Below are 22,821 nucleotides of genomic sequence, written 5' to 3'. Positions count from 1 at the left end.
CTAATATAAAATTTGTGCACAGATTTTCGTAAGCTGAACAATCGGAATTCTGCTTTATTATCGACTATTTCAACATTTACCATCTAACTATAATTACACAGAAATTTGTGAATGCAGTTGCTTAAAGAGAAAATACATAATATAATAGAAGTGTTCTGTTTTTGAGCACACCTATTAACTATAGAAGCTAAGAGGAGAAATTTGATTGGGTTTTCATGAACAATTTCATGTAATTGTTTTTTTTTCCAAAACTTTTATCTTTAAAAATATGTATATGTTCATGTAATAAATTATATTAATTCTGGATGTTAAGATATTTTATTGAATTTATATGTTTTATTTAAAGTTTTGTAAATCATGTTAAGGTGTGCGCGGCATACCTCCGCACCTTAGAGCAGTCGTCAGTGCTTGATCTTCATTTTCTATAAACGTTTTTAAAAACCTTTTTAAAAACCCCCTTTTCTGAAGATTACTATTTTTATTTCTGATTAGTTCGTACATATTATTAGTACAGACTTTACCTTCTATTATGTGTAGAGGTGTTTGTTTATTAACCCCATGGACAGAGTTTTAATGCTATTTCTAGCGTTTCAATACTTTTTCTTGAGTTGAAAGCCCTAATTGTTCTATATTAAGTATCCTTCATTATCTGGAAGTTGTGCTATCAAATCTTGCGATATCAGCAGTCGAAGTATAACTATTAGGTTTCGTGGAATGACATGTTATTTGTTACTCTCTTAAGAATTCACTAATGTTTGTCGAATTGAATTCGTTTCGTTGCTGTAGAAAGAAACTGTCTAATATTTTGTACTATAGTCATACTGATCAAATCAAATTTTAAATAAATTTAAAAACATATATATATTCATTAGTTGAGAAAATAGATAAAATTAAGATATTTAACAAATTTTAATTAGACAAATTTAAGATATTTGATATACATTCATTCGCTTTCATTACAAGTGAAATTGCAGATATAACAAATATTGAAAAGTATCATTCGAAATTTGTAAGTCACATAAGAAACTAAATTTAAATACTTAATATTCAAATACTTTTAATCATAATATCTAATAATAATAATCTTTGTATCAAAACAGCATTTCATCAATAAGATTAAGCTATATTCAGGGACGATTGATATAGTAATGTACGACAAACCTAAAAGTGTATTGAATAATCAATATTTAATTAAAGAATATTCATTAGCAAGAATCTCCCGTTTCTCTATAACCTTTATGTCATATTCTTCATTCAACAAAGGGCAAATTCATTGTTAAGCTGCAAAACTTCAATGGTGGTATTGGGGGTTTTGGGTTAGCCAAAGGCCCCTATGCACAGCGACGAGCTTGATCTATTGTGTATGTGTCATAGATATACACCTATTATATGATGTTAAAAACTTATATTGTAAAAGACATAGAGACTTAGAAATTTTTATTTAATCAAAAATATATCAATCTACAGAACTTCTGATCAGAATAAAAGTGTAACCTCTGCTAAAAATATTTTAATATGCTTACTGCATCGAAGTAATACTTTCATAATTGAGGAACAAACCCCAGAAAAATCTGTTCTCGACTTAAATGCAAAATTTACTCCCCTTGCTGATATCAGCATCACCCATTCATTTAAGTCAACTTTCAATTAATATAATATAATTCAATTAATATATTATTTTGTACTTATTTCATTGTATGGAAAAAGAAGTTAGTTTTGGAGTGACTTTCAATTAATTCAAGAAATTTATTTTCTTCTTGTAATTGAGTTACTTTTACACATCACTCAATTGAACCTTGGTTTCAAAGGATGTAATAAAAGATATAAAAATAAAAAAAGCCCTTTCCATGAATAAAACTGCGACGCCAAATCAGAGACTTAGGTAGATAAGGTAAGTAGATTATAAATTTAAAGTGCCATATGTAGTTCTAAATGAAATGAAATTATTATGTTTCGAAGGGAACGAAGGGAATGAAGTTTCCTAGAAAAACAAAATTTTTAAAAACACTTCCAATATCGATAGTCAATTTCGCTTACAATAAATTTTTATATATTTCCATATTTGGCATTTAACCCAAATATCGCAGGTTAAAAAAATTTTCAAGGGATTCAAAACTGATAATACAATACCAAAAATCTTGTTACTATGGTCAATATACGTAGATAATACAGGTATCAAGTTTTCAGCCGTTCATTTTTGGGAAATATAATTAGGTAAGAATATTATACTGTAGTCGAAAGGTATAAATATAACGAATTCTTCACGTGTAATTTAGTATGAAATGAAATGTGAAGTGCATCATTACGTTTTTCTACTAATATTAGAACATAACAATATTAGAAATAATGAATAATTCTGTGATATTAGTGATTTATAACGTGATTTTTTGGAAATGTGAAAGAGTATGGAGTTCGGGCAAATTCATCAGAGTGGTAAGTACAATGATTAATTGATTAAAAATTAAGCTTGTGTAAAGCTTTTATTAATTTTATAATTATTAAAAAGTAAATACGACTCTTTCATATGTGAGTTGGACCAAACCTTATTCTTCTAATTCTCAAAAAATAGTTTTTAGAGTCTCAACGTCTTATGTTCACACTTTGTGGTGCAATAAATTATGATACTTATATGTGTGATTATATGTGATTTTTTGTTTCCAAATATCTCTGTGGCGTGGGAATGAAATGATAATTTTAATTCTTCGTCACAGAAGGTGTACATTAATAGTTTAGGCAAAACTTCTATTGTGTATGCGAGGGGGCCGTAACTCATGTCAGATAAAGTCAGCTTATTGATTATTAAGATTGTTTAATATAAAAGTTATTTCTTAAGAGCTAGTATGTACCATAAATTGTGTATAACAAGTGAACTTTTAACTGTTATATTTTTTTTTTTATTATAAATTTTTTCAGTTTGCAAGACCTTGCAACTTAATGTAATATAATTAACCCAGTTGTGATTTAGTTAGTGATAATAAGTTGTAAAACATCGTACACTTCTTTTTCTTTAAAATGTCTTACAAAATAACTGTTGAATTACATACACTGATAGAAATAGCATTGCCAAACCATTAATTATATACTCAAATTGACAATAAATGCATGAAAGTAATGAAAGTGATTTAAATATGGATTTTGCAAAATCATAAAGAAATATTTGCAAAAATTGCAAATGTTCGTTTACAAACTGAATTTGAAAAATATTTAAAACTCGTCGTTTTTTCATTACAAATTGAAGGCTAATATTTGCAATTTGAAATTGATTCGTTTATAAATCAAATTGTCTAAAAAGCAGTTGCGGTTTGAATACTTTTAAGTACAAGATAAGAAAACAAGAAAACAACCAAATAACTTTGAAATTATTTGATTTATTAGCTTAAATGTGAATTATTACAACTACAATTATAAATATATACGCATTATTGTTTATTAACAATTCAATTGAAATAAATAATTAGGAGTAATCATAAAAATATATTAAAAATTTAAATAATATAAATTTATAAAATAATATAAATTATCCCAGAAGAATGTATATATAAATGTATATTACAAGTAGGCTTAAATAATGGATGTATGATTTATCTCTTTGAATGACAAAAGATAAAATGTATTAAGAAGAACTTATATATAGACTTAGGTATAATGAACGTTTCCCATACATTGTAAAGAAATGTTTTGGCGATTAATTAAATTATACTCCTAATTATCTTATTATTGAATTTTTATTCAACAACTTTATTTTGAAAGTTGCAGTACAATTTTCAGTAAATGGCAACCATGAATTCCTAGATTCTGATGGCTCAATTGATTTGAAAAAAAAAATTAAATATGCTTTCCATGTGAAATGAAAAGTTTCGTTTTCACATTGAAAATAAAATTTAACATAAACCATGCAAATATCCATTTCCAAATCATTAACTTTGTGTTCAATCATTAACTTTGCAATGTGGTTATTTCTCTCAGTGTAGTAATCAAAAATTTTGACAAACAGTTCTATCCGAAATAAGTAGTCAAACATTACGATAATCAACAAACAAAATCCTTCCAGTAATAACTTGGTAATACTGTATTCAAGCACCCAAATTTCCTTCATTTCGTTCATATGAAATTAATTAAGTTAATTTGGAAAGCGTTCAAACTGCCGCAAATCAAGAAAATCATATGCTTTCTTTGTTTATAATTCGAATGATAAAAATTACATATTTTAAATACGATTTACATGTGGGAAATTTTAAAAATTGATTATTATAACTATAAGGGATGTCATTCAGTAGTTTTATTAGCTTTAGTGGATTTCAGGTTTTTGGATTGTTATTTTTCATTCTATTTCAAATTACTATCAGTTAAAATTTTTTCTCTATATTCGAATTAAAAAATTTGCACTACTTTCAAAATATTTTCCCGGTTTTATTAAAGTCAGCTGTTTTTAAAAATAAATATCACCTTTTCTTTATATCAGCTTATATTTCGCATAGTTGCATGTGAAGTTTTCCTTAATTTCAGGCTTCGTTTCAACGAAATTAAGGCCATTTTCCTTATTTTCGTTCAAAATTTAAAAAATTTGTATGGAAAAAACAACTTAATTTCGCTGAAACGAAGACGAAATTAAAATTTTTGCGAAATTAAAGTATTATATATAGTGTTAGAAATTATGGTAAAAAAAGTATTAGTAAAAAATAAATGAAGAAAAAAATATGCATCCATCGACGTTAGTTTATCAGTCTGTTGAGTCTGCAACTCAGTCTGTTCGATAAAAACTTCAAAATAGATGGCTTTTCAGATAAATACTATAACACTGCAATTATCAATGTAACTGGCAAAATATTTTAGTGAGAATGAATTTCTCTGATAAATGAATATCTGATGGACTATTAGAAAGGAATCGCACAATATATTCTGAGGTAAAGCAAGTTGTTCTCTTGTTTAACGATATCAAAGAGATTTCGCTTATACCGAGTACTAAACTTGTTGTAGATTAGTTTCAAGCAAGGCATCGAACCGGAATTTTTTCAATTCCTGTTTTCGTTCCGGTTCAAGGCAAAATATATGTATATCGGTTCGGTTCCGGTTTTAGTTTTAGCAAAAAGATCGGTTTTTTCTGATTATTTGTTTTTCGGTCACGTTCCGGTTCGATGCCCTGGTTTTAAGTCTGTCTTATGAAATAAGAAAAAGTTGCGAAAACAATAACTTGCGACATAAATATTCTTCATATTCAGTTGCTCAACAAAAAAAGGTTTCTACTTTCAGGAAGTAATGGTCACACTACTCTAATATGTTACGATTTTTGAATAAATATATTACAGAATCAGATCAAAATAGTTCGCATAGAGTTATTGATATCAGTAAATATAAAACTCGTTCTTTAAGAGATTATAAGTAATGTATTTGTTTAACAAATACGACTTCTCAACTAGATTGTTGAAGTTAAAGACTTTATTTCTTATTTTCCATTATACAATATAGTACCTTAGTTTATTTAAAACATGCTAGTTTACCGTTTCTATAAATTTGGAGTAAACATGTAGCAACAATTTAAAGGGCGATGAGTTGATCATGCCATTAAACAGTTTCTCCAACTTTATAGAAGCAGTTTACAATAACTATAGAAAGGCAGGGGCGGATTAATACGATTATGTTACTTATATAGATCTAAAATTATATTTTATAAATTTTTATGTTTTGTCTTTAAAATATATAATAAAGCGAATTGTGATCACCTCTTAGGAAGAAAAACATAATGTACTTCTTTTTTTTTGTTGTATCTAAAAAAAAAATCTATTAAACTAAATCGATTAATAATTTACGTATATTTTGGTCACACAAACAATTCTTATCAACAAGGTGATTCGCTTCTATGAGAATTACGCGAGATGATAAAATTTCTGAAGGGAAAAATGAGTCAAATTGCAGCAATGACAAGCCATTTCAAAGTTAAACTTAAAAATGCAGGATTTCTTATTTAGTCAAAATACTTATGCCGACTGGTGTATGTGTGGCACCTTCTCTTGCTCTGAAAATATTTTTATTGATGGCGTCAGCAAGTTTAGGTAGTTTTTCGGTTCAAATAAAAACAAAGTTAATACGAGTAACGAAAAAAACGGCGTATATGTATATATACACATAGCCAATAAAGTCTGCGTACACATAAACAAATATTTTAAATTAAAATTTTTACATATATGTATTCTTTGAAATCTTAAGTTTAAATAGCAAAAGACAAAATTGTATTCGTTTGTTCATGCTTGAGATAATGGGATAAAAGTGTCCCTGCATGTAAATATATGACCCATAAAGTCTGCGCACAGTTATAAAAAAGCTAATAAAATCGGTAGAATTATTAAAAATAAGGCTAAATTTAATACTTTGTTGGGTAGCCACACTGTTTTAGAACTTAACCTAATCTGTTTGGCATGAAATTAACCAACTTCTGAGTTTCTTCAGCAGTAATTTTCGTCCATTCTGCTTGCATTGTAATCCACAAAGCCTCTTTACTTGTTATCACATGCTGACGAATTCTTTTTTCCAATAAATTTCAAAGATGCTCGATGGGATTGAGATCAGGTGATTGTCAAGGCATTTTAAGCTGTCTTAGAACGTTGTACAAAGGCCAAAGTTGAACAATCTCCGCTGTGTGTTTTGAATCGTTGTCCTATTGGAACCAAAATGTCGTGGATAAACCCAAATTATCTCTACTTTATTTCAAATTTCTTTTTATTTCTTTTATACTGTGTAAATAGCCCCATTTATTCATTGTCGATTCTATAAATTCCAACTGGCCTACACTGTCAGCCATCATGCACCCCATACCATAACTCCACTACCGCCGTGTTTGACTGTACCAACAAGATTTTGTTGGTAGTTGTTTTCGTCTGAAAATATCACTTGTTTCCAGAACTCTAGAAGTTTTTTTTATGTATTTCTTTGCAAATTTAACGCGCTTTTGTCTGTTTACAAGTGAAATTTACGGTTCCTTTCTCGAGACTCTACCACGATATCCAGCTTTATGTAATATTCTTCTAGCAGTCTCCGCACAAATACTTTTTTCAAATGATTGATTTACATATTTCACAATTTTCGAAAAAGAAATACGAGGGGTGATATTTATCATATGGACTATTTTTCGACACAACCAACGCTGTGTGAGCCGGTGCGTAATCGTGCTGTAAAATCCATGAGTTTTTCCTCCATAAATCTGGCTATAGTTGTAGTTATTAATAGTTATTAATGCTCAAATCTCCAATCACTTATAAAAAATATAAAAATAAAAAATGTAAAGAAATAAAAAAGTAAAAAAATAATAATAAAGTAAACCAATTAGTCAAGCTGTGTCGGTCAGTATATCAAAAACAACCGCGTGAAGCAATTTTTATGGATTGGTTAAAAACTATCAGAAATGTCAGTTTCCACTATCGCGTTTCGTCTGGGAACTGCCCAGACTCATCAGAGTCGAGAGAAGAAAACAGTCGTCTGTTCATGTCTTTCTTTGTATGTGAGTAAGACAAACAAAATACAATAAAAGTATAAGTAAAGTATATTATAAATAAATAAATAAAATAAATAAATAAATAAATAAACATACCATTCACACATTTTAATTAATAACTTATAAATTTTGATAAATCAATTTTAAACTTCATATGAAACTTCCGTTTTTTGCTATGCACATAACTATCAATGCCTCTGCATCATAACTGATTCCCTCTCGTACTATTAATATGCCATGCGTAGTTTGCTTGACACACTTATCGAATATACCGTATAAGTGGCTAATTTTTCTAAATTATATATAAAATTGACATAACAATTGTGACTACATAATTATACAACACTACAAATAATATAAATTAATATTAAACAATCTAAAAAATTCAAAAACTGAAAAATGATATAAACTAATATAAAATATAATAAAAAATTGAAATACAAGTAAAATAAAACATTATAGTCTGTGGCATCTAACTATCAGTGGTGTCGATATCCACAACTCCACAACTCCACACTTACAAACTATATTACTTCGGGATTGCAAGTGGCCTACTATACTTTATAAAACCATACCACAAGACATGCATGATTCATACACGCTGCAGTCCGTAAGATACATAAAATACATTGTTATTACATATATTTAATACCATTTTATATAAATAGTATATAATAATAAGGTTTGCACATCGTAAATACCTGTAAATAGAAATGGCCCATAGCCCCCGCATCAAACGTCTGACACCTAAGGGTGCACACTCTCATGTGCACCCTTAGGTGTCAGACGCATCAACCACACCACACCATCAGTATTCCAACTCAACGGGATCCACCGTTATTCTAGGCCACAAAATACCCAAACATAAGTCTTTACTAACCTGTTGGTCTACATGCTTCCATCTCAGCGACCAAAACAGGTGTTTTACCCTACCTCACCCTACCGTTTGTTGCGATTCTACTTATACCTAACGGATGGAATAATTTTTATTGCGGAGTTTTCTACAAGATGATTAGTCTGTGTGCACTGGTCGCATCTATAATGTATAAGGTAAAAAGTGGTACGACATAAGGAACTAAATTTAACTAATTTTAAACACCTCAACCTACTTACCGACTAACATACATAAATTAAAAGATTAATAGACTTAAAGTTTTGTGTGCCCCTTCAAGTCCCGTAAAATAAATTGTTTTACTTTGAAATCATTAGAAAACGATCTGAAATCCCAAAGCGTTAAATTACTTTTGTTGTGTTTTTTTATATTAAAATATAGAGCATGTAGTACTCGTAATAGTCTTTCCCGTGGAGATCAATGACTTTAAAGATAATCAAATTACAGGGTGTTTATATTCTTCTCTGCCTTATTTATGTTATCGGAAAGATGTAACAAAAACAAGTGGGATGACTCGAAATAACGGATGAATTTCTGGGTTTGTTTCGATTTTATAACATATAACATTGCAAAAATTTTATGACTCCAAGCTGCTGAGCTATCAAGCAATAAATAAATTAGAACTTACCTGTGACTGCACTTTTACAAGTGCAGTGACTGAATGCATTTCACCCTGTATAGATTGTCGGAGCGTTTGCTTTACTTTTATTCCCTTTTAATTTTAATTTTGTTGTTTTTGTTTTTGTTTTCGATTTTTGAGTTAAGTAACGTAAAAAATCTACAACTAAAAATATCAAAGGTCTAAATCTCATAAGTTCTAATTTACGCATTAAGCAATTCAGTAAGCAGTCTGTTTTGTTTGTGTTAGGTCAGAAATTTGTGTATATGTAGGGTACTGTTGGCAACCAATGTCACAGTTTACAACATATTCTACGTAAGAGAAAAAAGTGATAAGTAAACATGCCGGGCGGTAATCGACACTTTCAAATATAAATTTTCTTTCAATGCCTATAGACAAGTAAGCGTAGGCGTATGTATTTATCTGTTCCTATTGCAATATTTGAAGTTTATGTTTGACTATAATAAAATATATTTTTTATTTATTTTCAGATTATATAAGATGATTCTATTCCTGCTATGTGGAATACTTCAATTGGTTGCGGGCCAACAATTTCAGCAGCAACAGCAACAACAAAATCAGTTTCAAATACCTCAAACTTATGATGACTACAATAACCAACGTTACAATGACCCATTCAATACGAATCCAAATTTAAATCAAAATCTTAATACGAACACGCGATTCCGTACCGATAATAATTTTAACGATATAAATCAGGATAATACTGACTTCGCTAAAAGGCCTTCAGGCTCCTACGGTGCTGAAGAGGAATTAAACTTTAACCGTGGAAAATCATCATATAATGTTAAAGCCAGCTTTTTGGAAACTTTTCATTCCAAGGAACCGACATTCTTTATAGTTGCTTCACGGATGGTACGGCCTGGTCTTATATATCAAGTTGCTGTCTCCATATTACAAGCTCAGTATCCAATAATTCCTGTGCATGCAGGAATTTCTTGTGATGGTGTCCAAATAAGCGGAGATTCGAAAGATGTAAAGGAAGGACTTCCAGAAACTCTGTTGATGCGTATACCACCTACCAGTGTTGGTGGTGAATATAAATTACGTGTTGAGGGTTTCTATCAAAATGTACTTGGTGGATTAGCATTTTTAAATGAAACCAGTTAAGATTTTTCACAGCGTTCAATGACAATTTTTATTCAGACCGATAAACCACTCTATATGCAAGGAGAAACTATACGGTTTCGCACTATTCCAATAACAACTGAACTAAAAGGTTTCGATAACGCCGTCGATGTTTATATGTTAGATCCAAATAGGCATATTGTTAGACGTTGGATTTCTAGGTAAGCTTTAATACTTTTAATAATAAAGCTTATATTATTTCACTTTTAGACCGAAGATTTTAAAGAGGGGTCATTCTCTTTTATCCATGTGATTTTTAAAGTGTTTAGAATTCTATTAATCTAATGGTATTAATTAATTCTAATAGCACATAATTAATATGAACATTTAATCATAACATATATTGTGAATCAATTAAACTATTCAAATCTCTACTATTTTTACTAAAGGACTAGAGGAAGGCGATTTTTTAATGTCCAATGGGTAATAAAGACTCGGCCTTGATACCTCTACGGTTAAAAGAGGCCTTCCTCGTTCAGCAAGGACGATACGTGTAATAGCACAAGGACAGCAAGAAGAGAGTCACTTTTATGTCGAAAAATTTTATCAGACATGTTTCGAGGTAAATGTAACGATGCCAGCTTATTTTTTCACAACCGATCGTTACATTCATGGTCGTATAATGGCGAATTTCACAAGTGGTCACCCAGTACGTGGAAACTTAACACTTAAAGCCACAATTCGACCAATTGGTTATTTTAGTAATCAGGCTTTGAATTAAAAGTATCGCTTGGGTCGGTCGCCATCTGAAGAAGCACGTCTGTACCAGGAACAATTTTATCGCAACCAATATAATTCGAATCCACAACTGGTAGAAATTCCTGAAATTCCTGAAATTCGTCCACAAGATACTCTTTATCGTAATCACTATGTAGTGGAGCGAAATTATCAATTCGATGAGGAATGGCCTTTTTGGGTAAAAAAACCAGATATTCCAGAAACTTATGATACTGCGACTGGTACTTATCAAAAAACTTTACCATTTTTACGTTACTTCAATGGTACTTTTAATTTTAAATGGCCTATAAATGAGTTAGAAGTGCTGGTACCAAGTTTGGCAGGTAAATTTATTTTCTATTTATCTATTTGTTATATTAATATATTTTTTTTTTTTTTGAAAAACATTTAACTCAAATTTTATTTCATCTAAACAGGCATGGAAGTGCTTATAACAGCCACAGTAGGAGAAAAATTCTATGTTGAAGTTATTTCTGGGTATGCAATTGCACATGTCTATAATTCAAGTATACGCGTTGCTTTTATGGGTGAAACGCCACAAGTTTTTAAACCTGCTATGCCATTTACTGTGTATCTTGTTATGGAATATCATGATGGTTCGCCAATCGATTTAGAACTACTTCAACTTGGTATCATGGAAGTAACAGGTTTTGTTGAAAGTAAAAACGGTGGACGCCGTGATTGGCCCGCTCAACGTTTGAACATGTCCCAAGAAAGTCCAGGTATCTGGGAAGTTAAAATTGATTTGCGTAATGACTTACAATTGGATGAGCGTCCACAATCACGAGATTTCTTAAATGGTGTCACACAGATGCGTTTACAAGCTAACTACATTGATCCACGTAATGAGCGTGCTCAACCCGAACTATTGTTGGTTTCACATTATTCACCTCGCAATCAACATATTAAAGTATCTACCAGTACGGAGTCTCCTACCGTGGGCGAATACATCATATTCCATATACGTACTAACTTTTATTTGGAGGATTTCAATTATTTGATTATGTCAAAAGGTGTTATTTTGATGAATGACCGTGAACCAGTAGTCGAAGGCATAAGAACAATAGCTGTTGTATTAAGCGCAGAAATGGCACCAGTTGCTACAATTGTTGTTTGGAAAATTACACAACAAGGTCAAATTGTTGCAGATTCTTCAACTTTCCCAGTAAATGGTATATCGCGCAACAACTTTACAGTGATATTAATAACCGAAAGGCCCGTACGGGTGAAAAAGTAGAAGTGGCAATTTTTGGTGAACCGGGCTCATATGTTGGACTTTAAGGAATTGATAGCGCCTTTTATACGATGCAAGCTGGTAACGAGTTGACCTATGCTAAAATAATAACGAAAATGTCGTCTTTTGATGAACAAACTAATGGAACCTATAAACATATTTGGCACTCGCATGCTGGTATTCCAGATGAACTGGTTTACTTTCCAGCCTCTTCATTTGGTATCGACGCAAACCGTACCTTCGAATATAGTGGCTTAATTGTTTTTACAGATGGTTACGTACCACGACGTTATGACAGCTGCGATCGTACGTTGGGTTATGGTGAATGTTTATCAGGACGCTGTTATCGTTTAGATAAAAAATGTGACGGGTTCTTCGATTGCGATGATAGCACCGATGAAATTGGTTGTCAGGTAGGATTATACTTATATATAAGCCATCTCTTTTGTGCATATAATAATTGAGTTCCTTACTTTGAATTTATAGATTCGTAACGATACTGAATTATTGAACTACAGAAAATATCGCTTCAATCGTGTTCAACGTCATTATGAAAATGTTTGGCTATGGAAAGATGTGAATATTGGTCCACATGGGCGTTATATATTTAGTATTGAAGTACCAGATCGACCAGCATACTGGATGGTTAGTGCTTTCAGCGTTAGTCCATCTAAAGGTTTTGGAATGATTAATAAACCAATAGAATATGTTGGAGTACAACCATTCTTCATTAATGTCGAAATGCCTACATTTTGCCGTCAAGGAGAACAAGTTGGTATACGCGTAACTGTGTTCAATTATATGACAACGCCTATTGAAGCAATTGTCGTATTGCATGAAAGTAAGGATTATAAATTTGTACATGTTGCGGAAGATGGTATTGTGCGATCTTATAACCCACGTACATCATTTGGTGAACATCAGTCTTTCATATACTTGGAAGCACAAGGCACAACAGTTGTATACGTACCAGTAGTGCCACAATGACTAGGTGATATTGATGTCACCCTACATGTAGCTACATTATTAGGCTACATTATTATCGTTATCAATCATTACTTTTAGATTTGTCAAATCGTGCTCATGTCTTAGAATATATGCATGTTAATGTTACACAAACTCCAGAAATACCATATCAAGTTGATCGTTATTTCGTTTAGGGTTCTAATCGAGCACGTATCTTTGTTGTGGGAGATGTCGTAGGTCCAATATTTCCAACAATGCCAGTTAATGCAACTTCATTACTTTATCTTCCCATGGAATCTGCAGAACAAAATGCTTTTTCTTTCGCTGCTAATTTATTTACCGTTTTATATATGCGACGCATCAATCAGAGAAATAAAACAACTGAGAAACAAACCGATCATATGAATAACGGTTATCAGCGTCAATTAAGCTTTATGCGAAAATTAAGCCAGTTCCAAAAATTCTAGTCGAAATTGAGAGTAGTTTATTATCACTATTCAATATGAAAAGGCCGCCAACAATGAATCGGTCCAAAATTGTAATACCAGATGCTATGAAAGAATTGTACGAACAAATAATGGGACAGGAAATAGATTCAACGAATATTCCAAAACGCGGTCTACTTGCACAATCAGCGAATACTGTGAGAAGTTTTACACATCAGGGTAAGTAATATTCAAAATAATAGATGGAAGGTTTTAGAGAATATGGTTTAAATTTTAATTGTATTGAATATAAATTATGATAACATCAAAATTTTATTTTCAGAAATCGTTACTAATAATACGGATGCAGCAGTAGATTCAGAACATCTCGACTATACATATAGACATACATACAGTAATAGAGAAGTGCTCGGTGAGAAAATTAAGCCAGATCCAAAAATTCTAGTCAAAATTGAGAGTAGTTTATTATCACTATTCAATATGAAAAGGCCGCCAACAATGAATCGGTCCAAAATTGTAATACCAGATGCTATGAAAGAATTGTACGAACAAATAATGGGACAGGAAATAGATTCAACGAATATTCCAAAACGCGGTCTACTTGCACAATCAGCGAATACGGCAAGAAGTTTTACACATCAGGGTAAGTAATATTCAAAATAATAGGTGGAAGGTTTTAGAGAATATGGTTTAAATTTTAATTGTATTGAATATAAATTATGATAACATCAAAATTTTATTTTCAGAAATCGTTACTAATAATACGGATGCAGCAGTAGATTCAGAACATCTCGACTATACATATAGACATACATACAGTAATAGAGAAGTGCTCGGTGAGAAAATTAAGCCAGATCCAAAAATTCTAGTCGAAATTGAGAGTAGTTTATTATCACTATTCAATATGAAAAGGCCGCCAACAATGAATCGGTCCAAAATTGTAATACCAGATGCTATGAAAGAATTGTACGAACAAATAATGGGACAGGAAATAGATTCAACGAATATTCCAAAACGCGGTCTACTTGCACAATCAGCGAATACTGTAAGAAGTTTTACACATCAGGGTAAGTAATATTCAAAATAATAGGTGGAAGGTTTTAGAGAATATGGTTTAAATTTTAATTGTATTGAATATAAATTATGATAACATCAAAATTTTAATTTCAGAAATCGTTACTAATAATACGGATGCAGCAGTAGATTCAGAACATCTCGACTATATGTATAGACATACATACAGTAATAGAGAAGTGCTCGGTGAGAAAATTAAGCCAGATCCAAAAATTCTAGTCGAAATTGAGAGTAGTTTATTATCACTATTCAATATGAAAAGGCCGCCAACAATGAATCGGTCCAAAATTGTAATACCAGATGCTATGAAAGAATTGTACGAACAAATAATGGGACAGGAAATAGATTCAACGAATATTCCAAAACGCGGTCTACTTGCACAATCAGCGAATACTGTAAGAAGTTTTACACATCAGGGTAAGTAATATTCAAAATAATAGGTGGAAGGTTTTAGAGAATATGGTTTAAATTTTAATTGTATTGAATATAAATTATGATAACATCAAAATTTTATTTTCAGAAATCGTTACTAATAATACGGATGCAGCAGTAGATTCAGAACATCTCGACTATACATATAGACATACATACAGTAATAGAGAAGTGCTCGGTGAGAAAATTAAGCCAGATCCAAAAATTCTAGTCAAAATTGAGAGTAGTTTATTATCACTATTCAATATGAAAAGGCCGCCAACAATGAATCGGTCCAAAATTGTAATACCAGATGCTATGAAAGAATTGTACGAACAAATAATGGGACAGGAAATAGATTCAACGAATATTCCAAAACGCGGTCTACTTGCACAATCAGCGAATACGGCAAGAAGTTTTACACATCAGGGTAAGTAATATTCAAAATAATAGGTGGAAGGTTTTAGAGAATATGGTTTAAATTTTAATTGTATTGAATATAAATTATGATAACATCAAAATTTTATTTTCAGAAATCGTTACTAATAATACGGATGCAGCAGTAGATTCAGAACATCTCGACTATACATATAGACATACATACAGTAATAGAGAAGTGCTCGGTGAGAAAATTAAGCCAGATCCAAAAATTCTAGTCGAAATTGAGAGTAGTTTATTATCACTATTCAATATGAAAAGGCCGCCAACAATGAATCGGTCCAAAATTGTAATACCAGATGCTATGAAAGAATTGTACGAACAAATAATGGGACAGGAAATAGATTCAACGAATATTCCAAAACGCGGTCTACTTGCACAATCAGCGAATACTGTAAGAAGTTTTACACATCAGGGTAAGTAATATTCAAAATAATAGGTGGAAGGTTTTAGAGAATATGGTTTAAATTTTAATTGTATTGAATATAAATTATGATAACATCAAAATTTTAATTTCAGAAATCGTTACTAATAATACGGATGCAGCAGTAGATTCAGAACATCTCGACTATATGTATAGACATACATACAGTAATAGAGAAGTGCTCGGTGAGAAAATTAAGCCAGATCCAAAAATTCTAGTCGAAATTGAGAGTAGTTTATTATCACTATTCAATATGAAAAGGCCGCCAACAATGAATCGGTCCAAAATTGTAATACCAGATGCTATGAAAGAATTGTACGAACAAATAATGGGACAGGAAATAGATTCAACGAATATTCCAAAACGCGGTCTACTTGCACAATCAGCGAATACTGTAAGAAGTTTTACACATCAGGGTAAGTAATATTCAAAATAATAGGTGGAAGGTTTTAGAGAATATGGTTTAAATTTTAATTGTATTGAATATAAATTATGATAACATCAAAATTTTAATTTCAGAAATCGTTACTAATAATACGGATGCAGCAGTAGATTCAGAACATCTCGACTATACATATAGACATACATATAGTAATAGAGAAGTGCTCGGTGAGAAAATTAAGCCAGATCCAAAAATTCTAGTCGAAATTGAGAGTAGTTTATTATCACTATTCAATATGAAAAGGCCGCCAACAATGAATCGGTCCAAAATTGTAATACCAGATGCTATGAAAGAATTGTACGAACAAATAATGGGACAGGAAATAGATTCAACGAATATTCCAAAACGCGGTCTACTTGCACAATCAGCGAATACTGTAAGAAGTTTTACACATCAGGGTAAGTAATATTCAAAATGATAGGTGGAAGGTTTTAGAGAATATGGTTTAAATTTTAATTGTATTGAATATAAATTATGATAACATCAAAATTTTAATTTCAGAAATCGTTACTAATAATACGGATGCAGCAGTAGATTCAGAACATCTCGACTATACATATAGACATACATACAGTAATAGAGAAGTGCTCGGTGAGAAAATTAAGCCAGATCCAAAAATTCTAGTCGAAATTGAGAGTAGTTTATTATCACTATTCAATATGAAAAGGCCGCCAACAATGAATCGGTCCAAAATTGTAATACCAGATGCTATGAAAGAATTGTACGAACAAATAATGGGACAGGAAATAGATTCAACGAATATTCCAAAACGCGGTCTACTTGCACAATCAGCGAATACTGCAAGAAGTTTTACACATCAGGGTAAGTAATATTCAAAATAATAGGTGGAAGGTTTTAGAGAATATGGTTTAAATTTTGATTGTGTTGAATATAAATTATGATAACATCAAAATTTTAATTTCAGAAATCGTTACTAATAATACAGATGTAGTGTAGTCGAACCAAAGATACGAGACCGTGGGAAAGAATATTAAAATATGGTTGTTGTTATCTGCTTTATATAACTAAATGCTTGGTTTGTTTACGTTTTCTCGATATCGTTAAGCTTTTTCTGGTTAATGTAGCGGCATATGTATGAGTTAATTTTGAATAAACATTTCTTTTATTTTCTCATATACTTGGTCAATCGCATTATTTTACTGAGCTTCGAGCATATACTTTTGTTTGAAAATCCAGTTATTATCGAACGAGACTCGCTGTCGAAAGCCGGTTTAGTTTTTATATATTAATATTTCTATTCTCTCTTCTCTCGAATTTTTTATACTGATCTTCTTTCGCTACATTATATTATAAAAACAATTATAATAACATAAAAATATTATATTAACCACATGAATTTAAAAAAAAAATTAACTATATATATAAACCAATATATATACATGTATGTATTATATGTACATATAGGACTTATAGGATTTAAATGAAAAAGAGATAAATATACAATTGTTTTGTGTTCCTATTATATGTATCTATTATCTTAAAATATATTTGAATTATTTTAAAATTTATCTTAAAGACATTTTTAATTATTTCTTAATAAGGTTATCAAGGAAAGAATTGTGAAGAAAATATTGATGATTGTCCAGGAAATTTATGTCAAAATGGTGGCACTTGTGTTGACGGAATCAATTCTTATCGTTGCAGTTGCCCAGCACAGTTTACAGGCGAATTATGCGAAACCGATGTAGATGAATGTGCTTTAAGGTAAATTACAACTGTAAATATGAGAACTTTAAATTAATGTTGTTATATTTATTATAGGCCATCAGTTTGTCAAAATGGTGCAACTTGTACTAACACTTACGGATCGTATTCTTGCATATGCGTAAATGGTTGGGAAGGTACAGATTGTAGTAAGAATATTGATGATTGTGTTGCCGCCGCCTGTTTTAATGGAGCTACTTGTATTGATGGGGTTGGTTCATTTTATTGTCGCTGTACACCTGGAAAAACTGGTTTATTGTGCCACTTAGATGATGCATGCACTTCTAATCCATGTCATTCTGATGCTATTTGTGATACGAGCCCAATAAATGGTTCATATACGTGCTCATGTGCAACAGGATTTAAGGGAGTAGATTGTTCTGAAGATATTGATGAGTGTGATCAGGGTTCACCCTGCGAACACAATGGTGTATGTGTTAATACTCCAGGTTCATTTATGTGTAACTGTTCGCAAGGTTTCACTGGTCCACGATGTGAAACCAACATAAATGAATGTGAATCACACCCGTGCCAAAATGAAGGAAGTTGTTTAGATGACCCAGGAACTTTTCGATGTGTTTGTATGCCTGGTTTCACTGGCACGCAATGTGAAATTGATATCAATGAATGTCAATCCTCTCCCTGTTTAAATGATGGTAATTGTCGTGACATGATTAATGGTTTTAAATGTTCTTGTGCACTTGGGTTTACTGGACCACGTTGTCAAATAAATATCGATGATTGTCAATCTCAACCATGTCGAAACAATGGCATTTGTCGTGACTCTATTGCTGGATATACATGCAATTGTCCACCCGGCTATACAGGACTATCATGTGAAATAAATATCAATGATTGCGACTCTAATCCATGTCACCGTGGAAAATGCATCGATGGAGACAATTCTTTTGAATGTGTTTGTGATCCAGGTTATACAGGCTATCTTTGTCAAACTCAAATAAATGAATGTGAATCGAATCCTTGTCAGTACGGTGGACATTGCATAGATCGCATAGGATCGTATATATGCCAGTGTTTGGCTGGTACATCCGGTAAAAACTGTGAAATAAATGTAAATGAATGTCATAGCAATCCTTGCAACAATGGAGCTACTTGTATTGACGGGATCAATATGTACACTTGTAACTGTGTTCCCGGATTTACAGGAGTACATTGCGAAATTAATATAAATGAATGTGCTTCGAACCCGTGTGCTAACAGTGGCGTGTGTATGGATTTGGTAAACGGATATAAATGCGAGTGTCCACGTGGCTTCTTTGATCCAAGATGTTTAAGTGATGTTGATGAGTGTGCATCGAATCCATGCACAAACGATGGAAGATGTGAAGACGGCGTAAATGAATTTATATGTTATTGTCCGCCTGGCTATACTGGTAAGCGATGCGAAATTGATATTGACGAATGTAGTTCAAACCCTTGCCAACATGGTGGACTTTGTATTGATGAATTAAACTACTTTAAGTGCCAATGTATGCCTGGTTATACAGGATATAAGTGTGAAACTAACATTGATGACTGCGTTAATATACCCTGTGCAAATGGTGGCACCTGTATTGATAAAGTAAATGGCTATAAATGTGTATGTAAAGTTCCATTTACAGGTTTGGATTGCGAATCGAAGCTTGATCCTTGTTCCACAAATAGGTGTCGCAATGACGCAAAATGTACACCATCAACAAATTTTTTGGATTTTTCATGCACTTGAAAATTAGGTTATACTGGTCGTTATTGTGATGAAGATATAGACGAATGTAAGTTATCTTCACCGTGTCGTAACGGAGCTACTTGTCGTAACGTGCCAGGTTCATATAAATGTTTATGTGCTAAAGGATATGAAGGCCGAGACTGTGCTATCAATACAGATGATTGTGCTTCATTTCCCTGTCAAAATGGTGGAACCTGTGTTGATGGTATTGGAGACTACTCTTGCCTATGCGTTGATGGATTCGATGGAAAACATTGTGAAACAGACATAAACGAATGTTTAAGTATGCCATGTCAAAATGGTGCAACATGTCGACAATATGTGAATTCATACACTTGCACTTGTCCACTGGGATTTTCTGGTATTAATTGTCAAACAAATGACGAGGATTGTACTGAGACATCTTGCATTAATGGAGGAACTTGTGTAGATGGAATAAATAGTTATAATTGTTCTTGCTTGACCGGATATATGGGATCGAATTGTCAGTATAAAATTAATAAATGTGATTCCCAACCGTGCAAAAATGGAGCTACTTGCCATGGAAATGGGGAAGAATATACATGTCATTGCTCTTATGGATTTATTGGTAAACAATGCACAGAGTATGTGGAGTGGTGTCCTGAAACGCCTTGTGAAAATGGTGCGACATGTACTCAAATAAAGAATCAATACAGTTGCAAATGCAGTACTGGTTGGACAGGTAAACTCTGCGATGTAGAAATGGTTTCATGTAAAGATGCCGCTACTAGAAAAGGAATAAGTCTTAAATGTCTCTGTAATAATGGAACTTGTAAAGAAATTGGAACAATTCACCATTGCAACTGTAAACAGGGTTTTACAGGAAGCTATTGTCAAAAAGAGATAAATGAATGCGAATCTCAACCTTGTCAAAATGATGGAAGTTGTCGGGATCTGATAGGTACTTATCAATGTATTTGTCGAAAAGGCTTCCAAGGCCAGAATTGTGAACTTAATATTGATGATTGCTTGCCAAATCCGTGCCAAAATGGTGGTACTTCCCATGACCTTGTTGATTCGTTTCGATGTTCGTGTCCTCCAGGGACTCTTGGTATTATTTGTGATATTAACCAGGACGATTGTATATTTGGTGCATGTCATAACAATGGTACTTGTATTGATCGCGTTGGGGGCTTTGAATGTGCTTGTCCTTCAGGATTTGTAGGGTCTCGATGTGAAGGCGATATTAATGAATGTCTTTCAAATCCATGTTCAAACGCTGGGACATTAGATTGTGTACAATTAGTGAACAATTATCACTGTAACTGCAAACCAGGTTACATGGGACGACACTGTGAGAATAAAGTTGATTTTTGTGCTAATTCTCCGTGTCAAAATGGTGGCATTTGTTCTACTAGACAAAGCGGTCATCATTGTCTCTGTTCGGATGGCTTTTACGGAAAGAATTGTGAACTCTCCGGCCATGATTGTATATCTAATTCATGCCAATCGGGAATTTGCGAAATTGATGAAAGCGATGGAGAACATCATTGTGTATGTCCTAAAGGAACAGCTGGAGTTCATTGTGAAATTGATACAATAGATGAATGCGCTCCAAATCCATGTTTGCAAGGAGCTGCTTGTGATAACTTACTTGGTGATTTTGATTGTTTTTGTCCCACAAAATGGAGGGGTAAGCGTTGCGAAATTTTTGATCCCAATTATATGGGATGGATATCTGACACGTCACGTGGAAATTTAAACAAATACACTAAAGATCTTGAATATCAACGTGAAATGTGCGTTAAGAGTAGTTGTGAGCAAAAAAAATTAAACTTTATATGTGATCCAGAATGCAACACATACGCTTGTAATTTTGATGGACACGATTGTTCGCTTGGTATCAATCCTTGGGTGAATTGTACCGCAACTATAGAATGTTGGCGAGTTTTTTTAGATGGAAATTGTAACGAAGAATGTAATAACGCTGCTTGTTTATATGATGGTAGAGATTGTGACAAAAAACTACAGCCATGTAATCCCAGTTTTGATGGATATTGCCAAAAACACTATGCTAATGGGTTTTGTGATTATGGATGCAATAATGCAGAATGTAATTGGGATGGGCTAGATTGTGAGACAGAAAAACCCAATTTAGCGGATGGTGCTATTTCCGTTGTAATGCTTATGAGTAAAAAGCAATTTCAAGAAGCACAGGTTGAGTTTTTGCGAGAAATGGGACATGTTTTACGAACAACAGTTCGTGTAAAAAAGGACTCAATGGGAAACGATATGATATTCATTTGGAAAGGAACAACTCTAATAACTGATTTTGAAAACACCGAATTTGGACGAAAACATAAAATTATTTTCACGGAGCGGAATGATCAAAATGGAATTCAGATATATTTAGAGATTGATAATAGAAAATGTAGAGACTGTTTTAATCGTGCTACTGAAGCGGCAGAATTTTTGGCAGCTACTGCTTCAAAATATACACTATCAAGGAAATTCCCCATTTTTAGTGTACAAGGTGTGCAAAATCCTGGAGAAGACGTCGATGAAACACCCACCAATGTTAAATACGTAACATTGGGTATTGTTTTAGTCGTACTAGCATTTGCACTATTTGGAGTATTAGTTACAACACAACGTAAGCGAGCACATGGTGTTACTTGGTTTCCTGAAGGCTTTCGTGCACCTGCAAATGCTATCAATCGGCAACGAAGACGTAGAGATCATAGTGGACAAGAAATGCGAAATTTGAATAAAAACCAATCAATAGTTTGTATGAGTAATGATGTAAATATGAATTCGGGACATATAGGTCATGCAGCGCATTGGTCTGACGACGAATCAGATATCCCTCAACCTAAAAGAACACGAAATGATATCACCGGCTATTCAAGTGATCATACAATTGTAACAGATTATGAGGAAGCAGATCCACGAGTTTGGTCCCAAGCACATGTAGATGTAGCGGATGTTCGATCCTCTATTATGACTCCTCCAGCACACCAGGATGGTAAACATGATGTGGATATTCGTGGTCCTTGTGGTATGACACCCTTAATGGTGGCTGCAGTTCGT

General features: G+C 32.5%; 2 pseudogenes; both read left to right on the top strand.

Moving 5' to 3' along the window:
- The first annotated feature begins 9,491 nt into the window (after positions 1-9,491).
- Positions 9,492-13,561, top strand: LOC119683442 (annotated as a pseudogene).
- A 25-nt stretch (positions 13,562-13,586) lies between these two features.
- Positions 13,587-22,821, top strand: part of LOC119673990 — a 25,092-nt pseudogene continuing 15,857 nt past the window's right edge.

The sequence above is a fragment of the Teleopsis dalmanni genome, chromosome 2 (genome assembly GCF_002237135.1).
Source record: "Teleopsis dalmanni isolate 2A chromosome 2, ASM223713v2, whole genome shotgun sequence".
Lineage (NCBI taxonomy): Eukaryota > Metazoa > Arthropoda > Insecta > Diptera > Diopsidae > Teleopsis > Teleopsis dalmanni.
The sequence above is the reverse complement of the archived record's forward strand: the minus strand, read 5'-3'. Positions and strand labels throughout refer to the sequence as shown.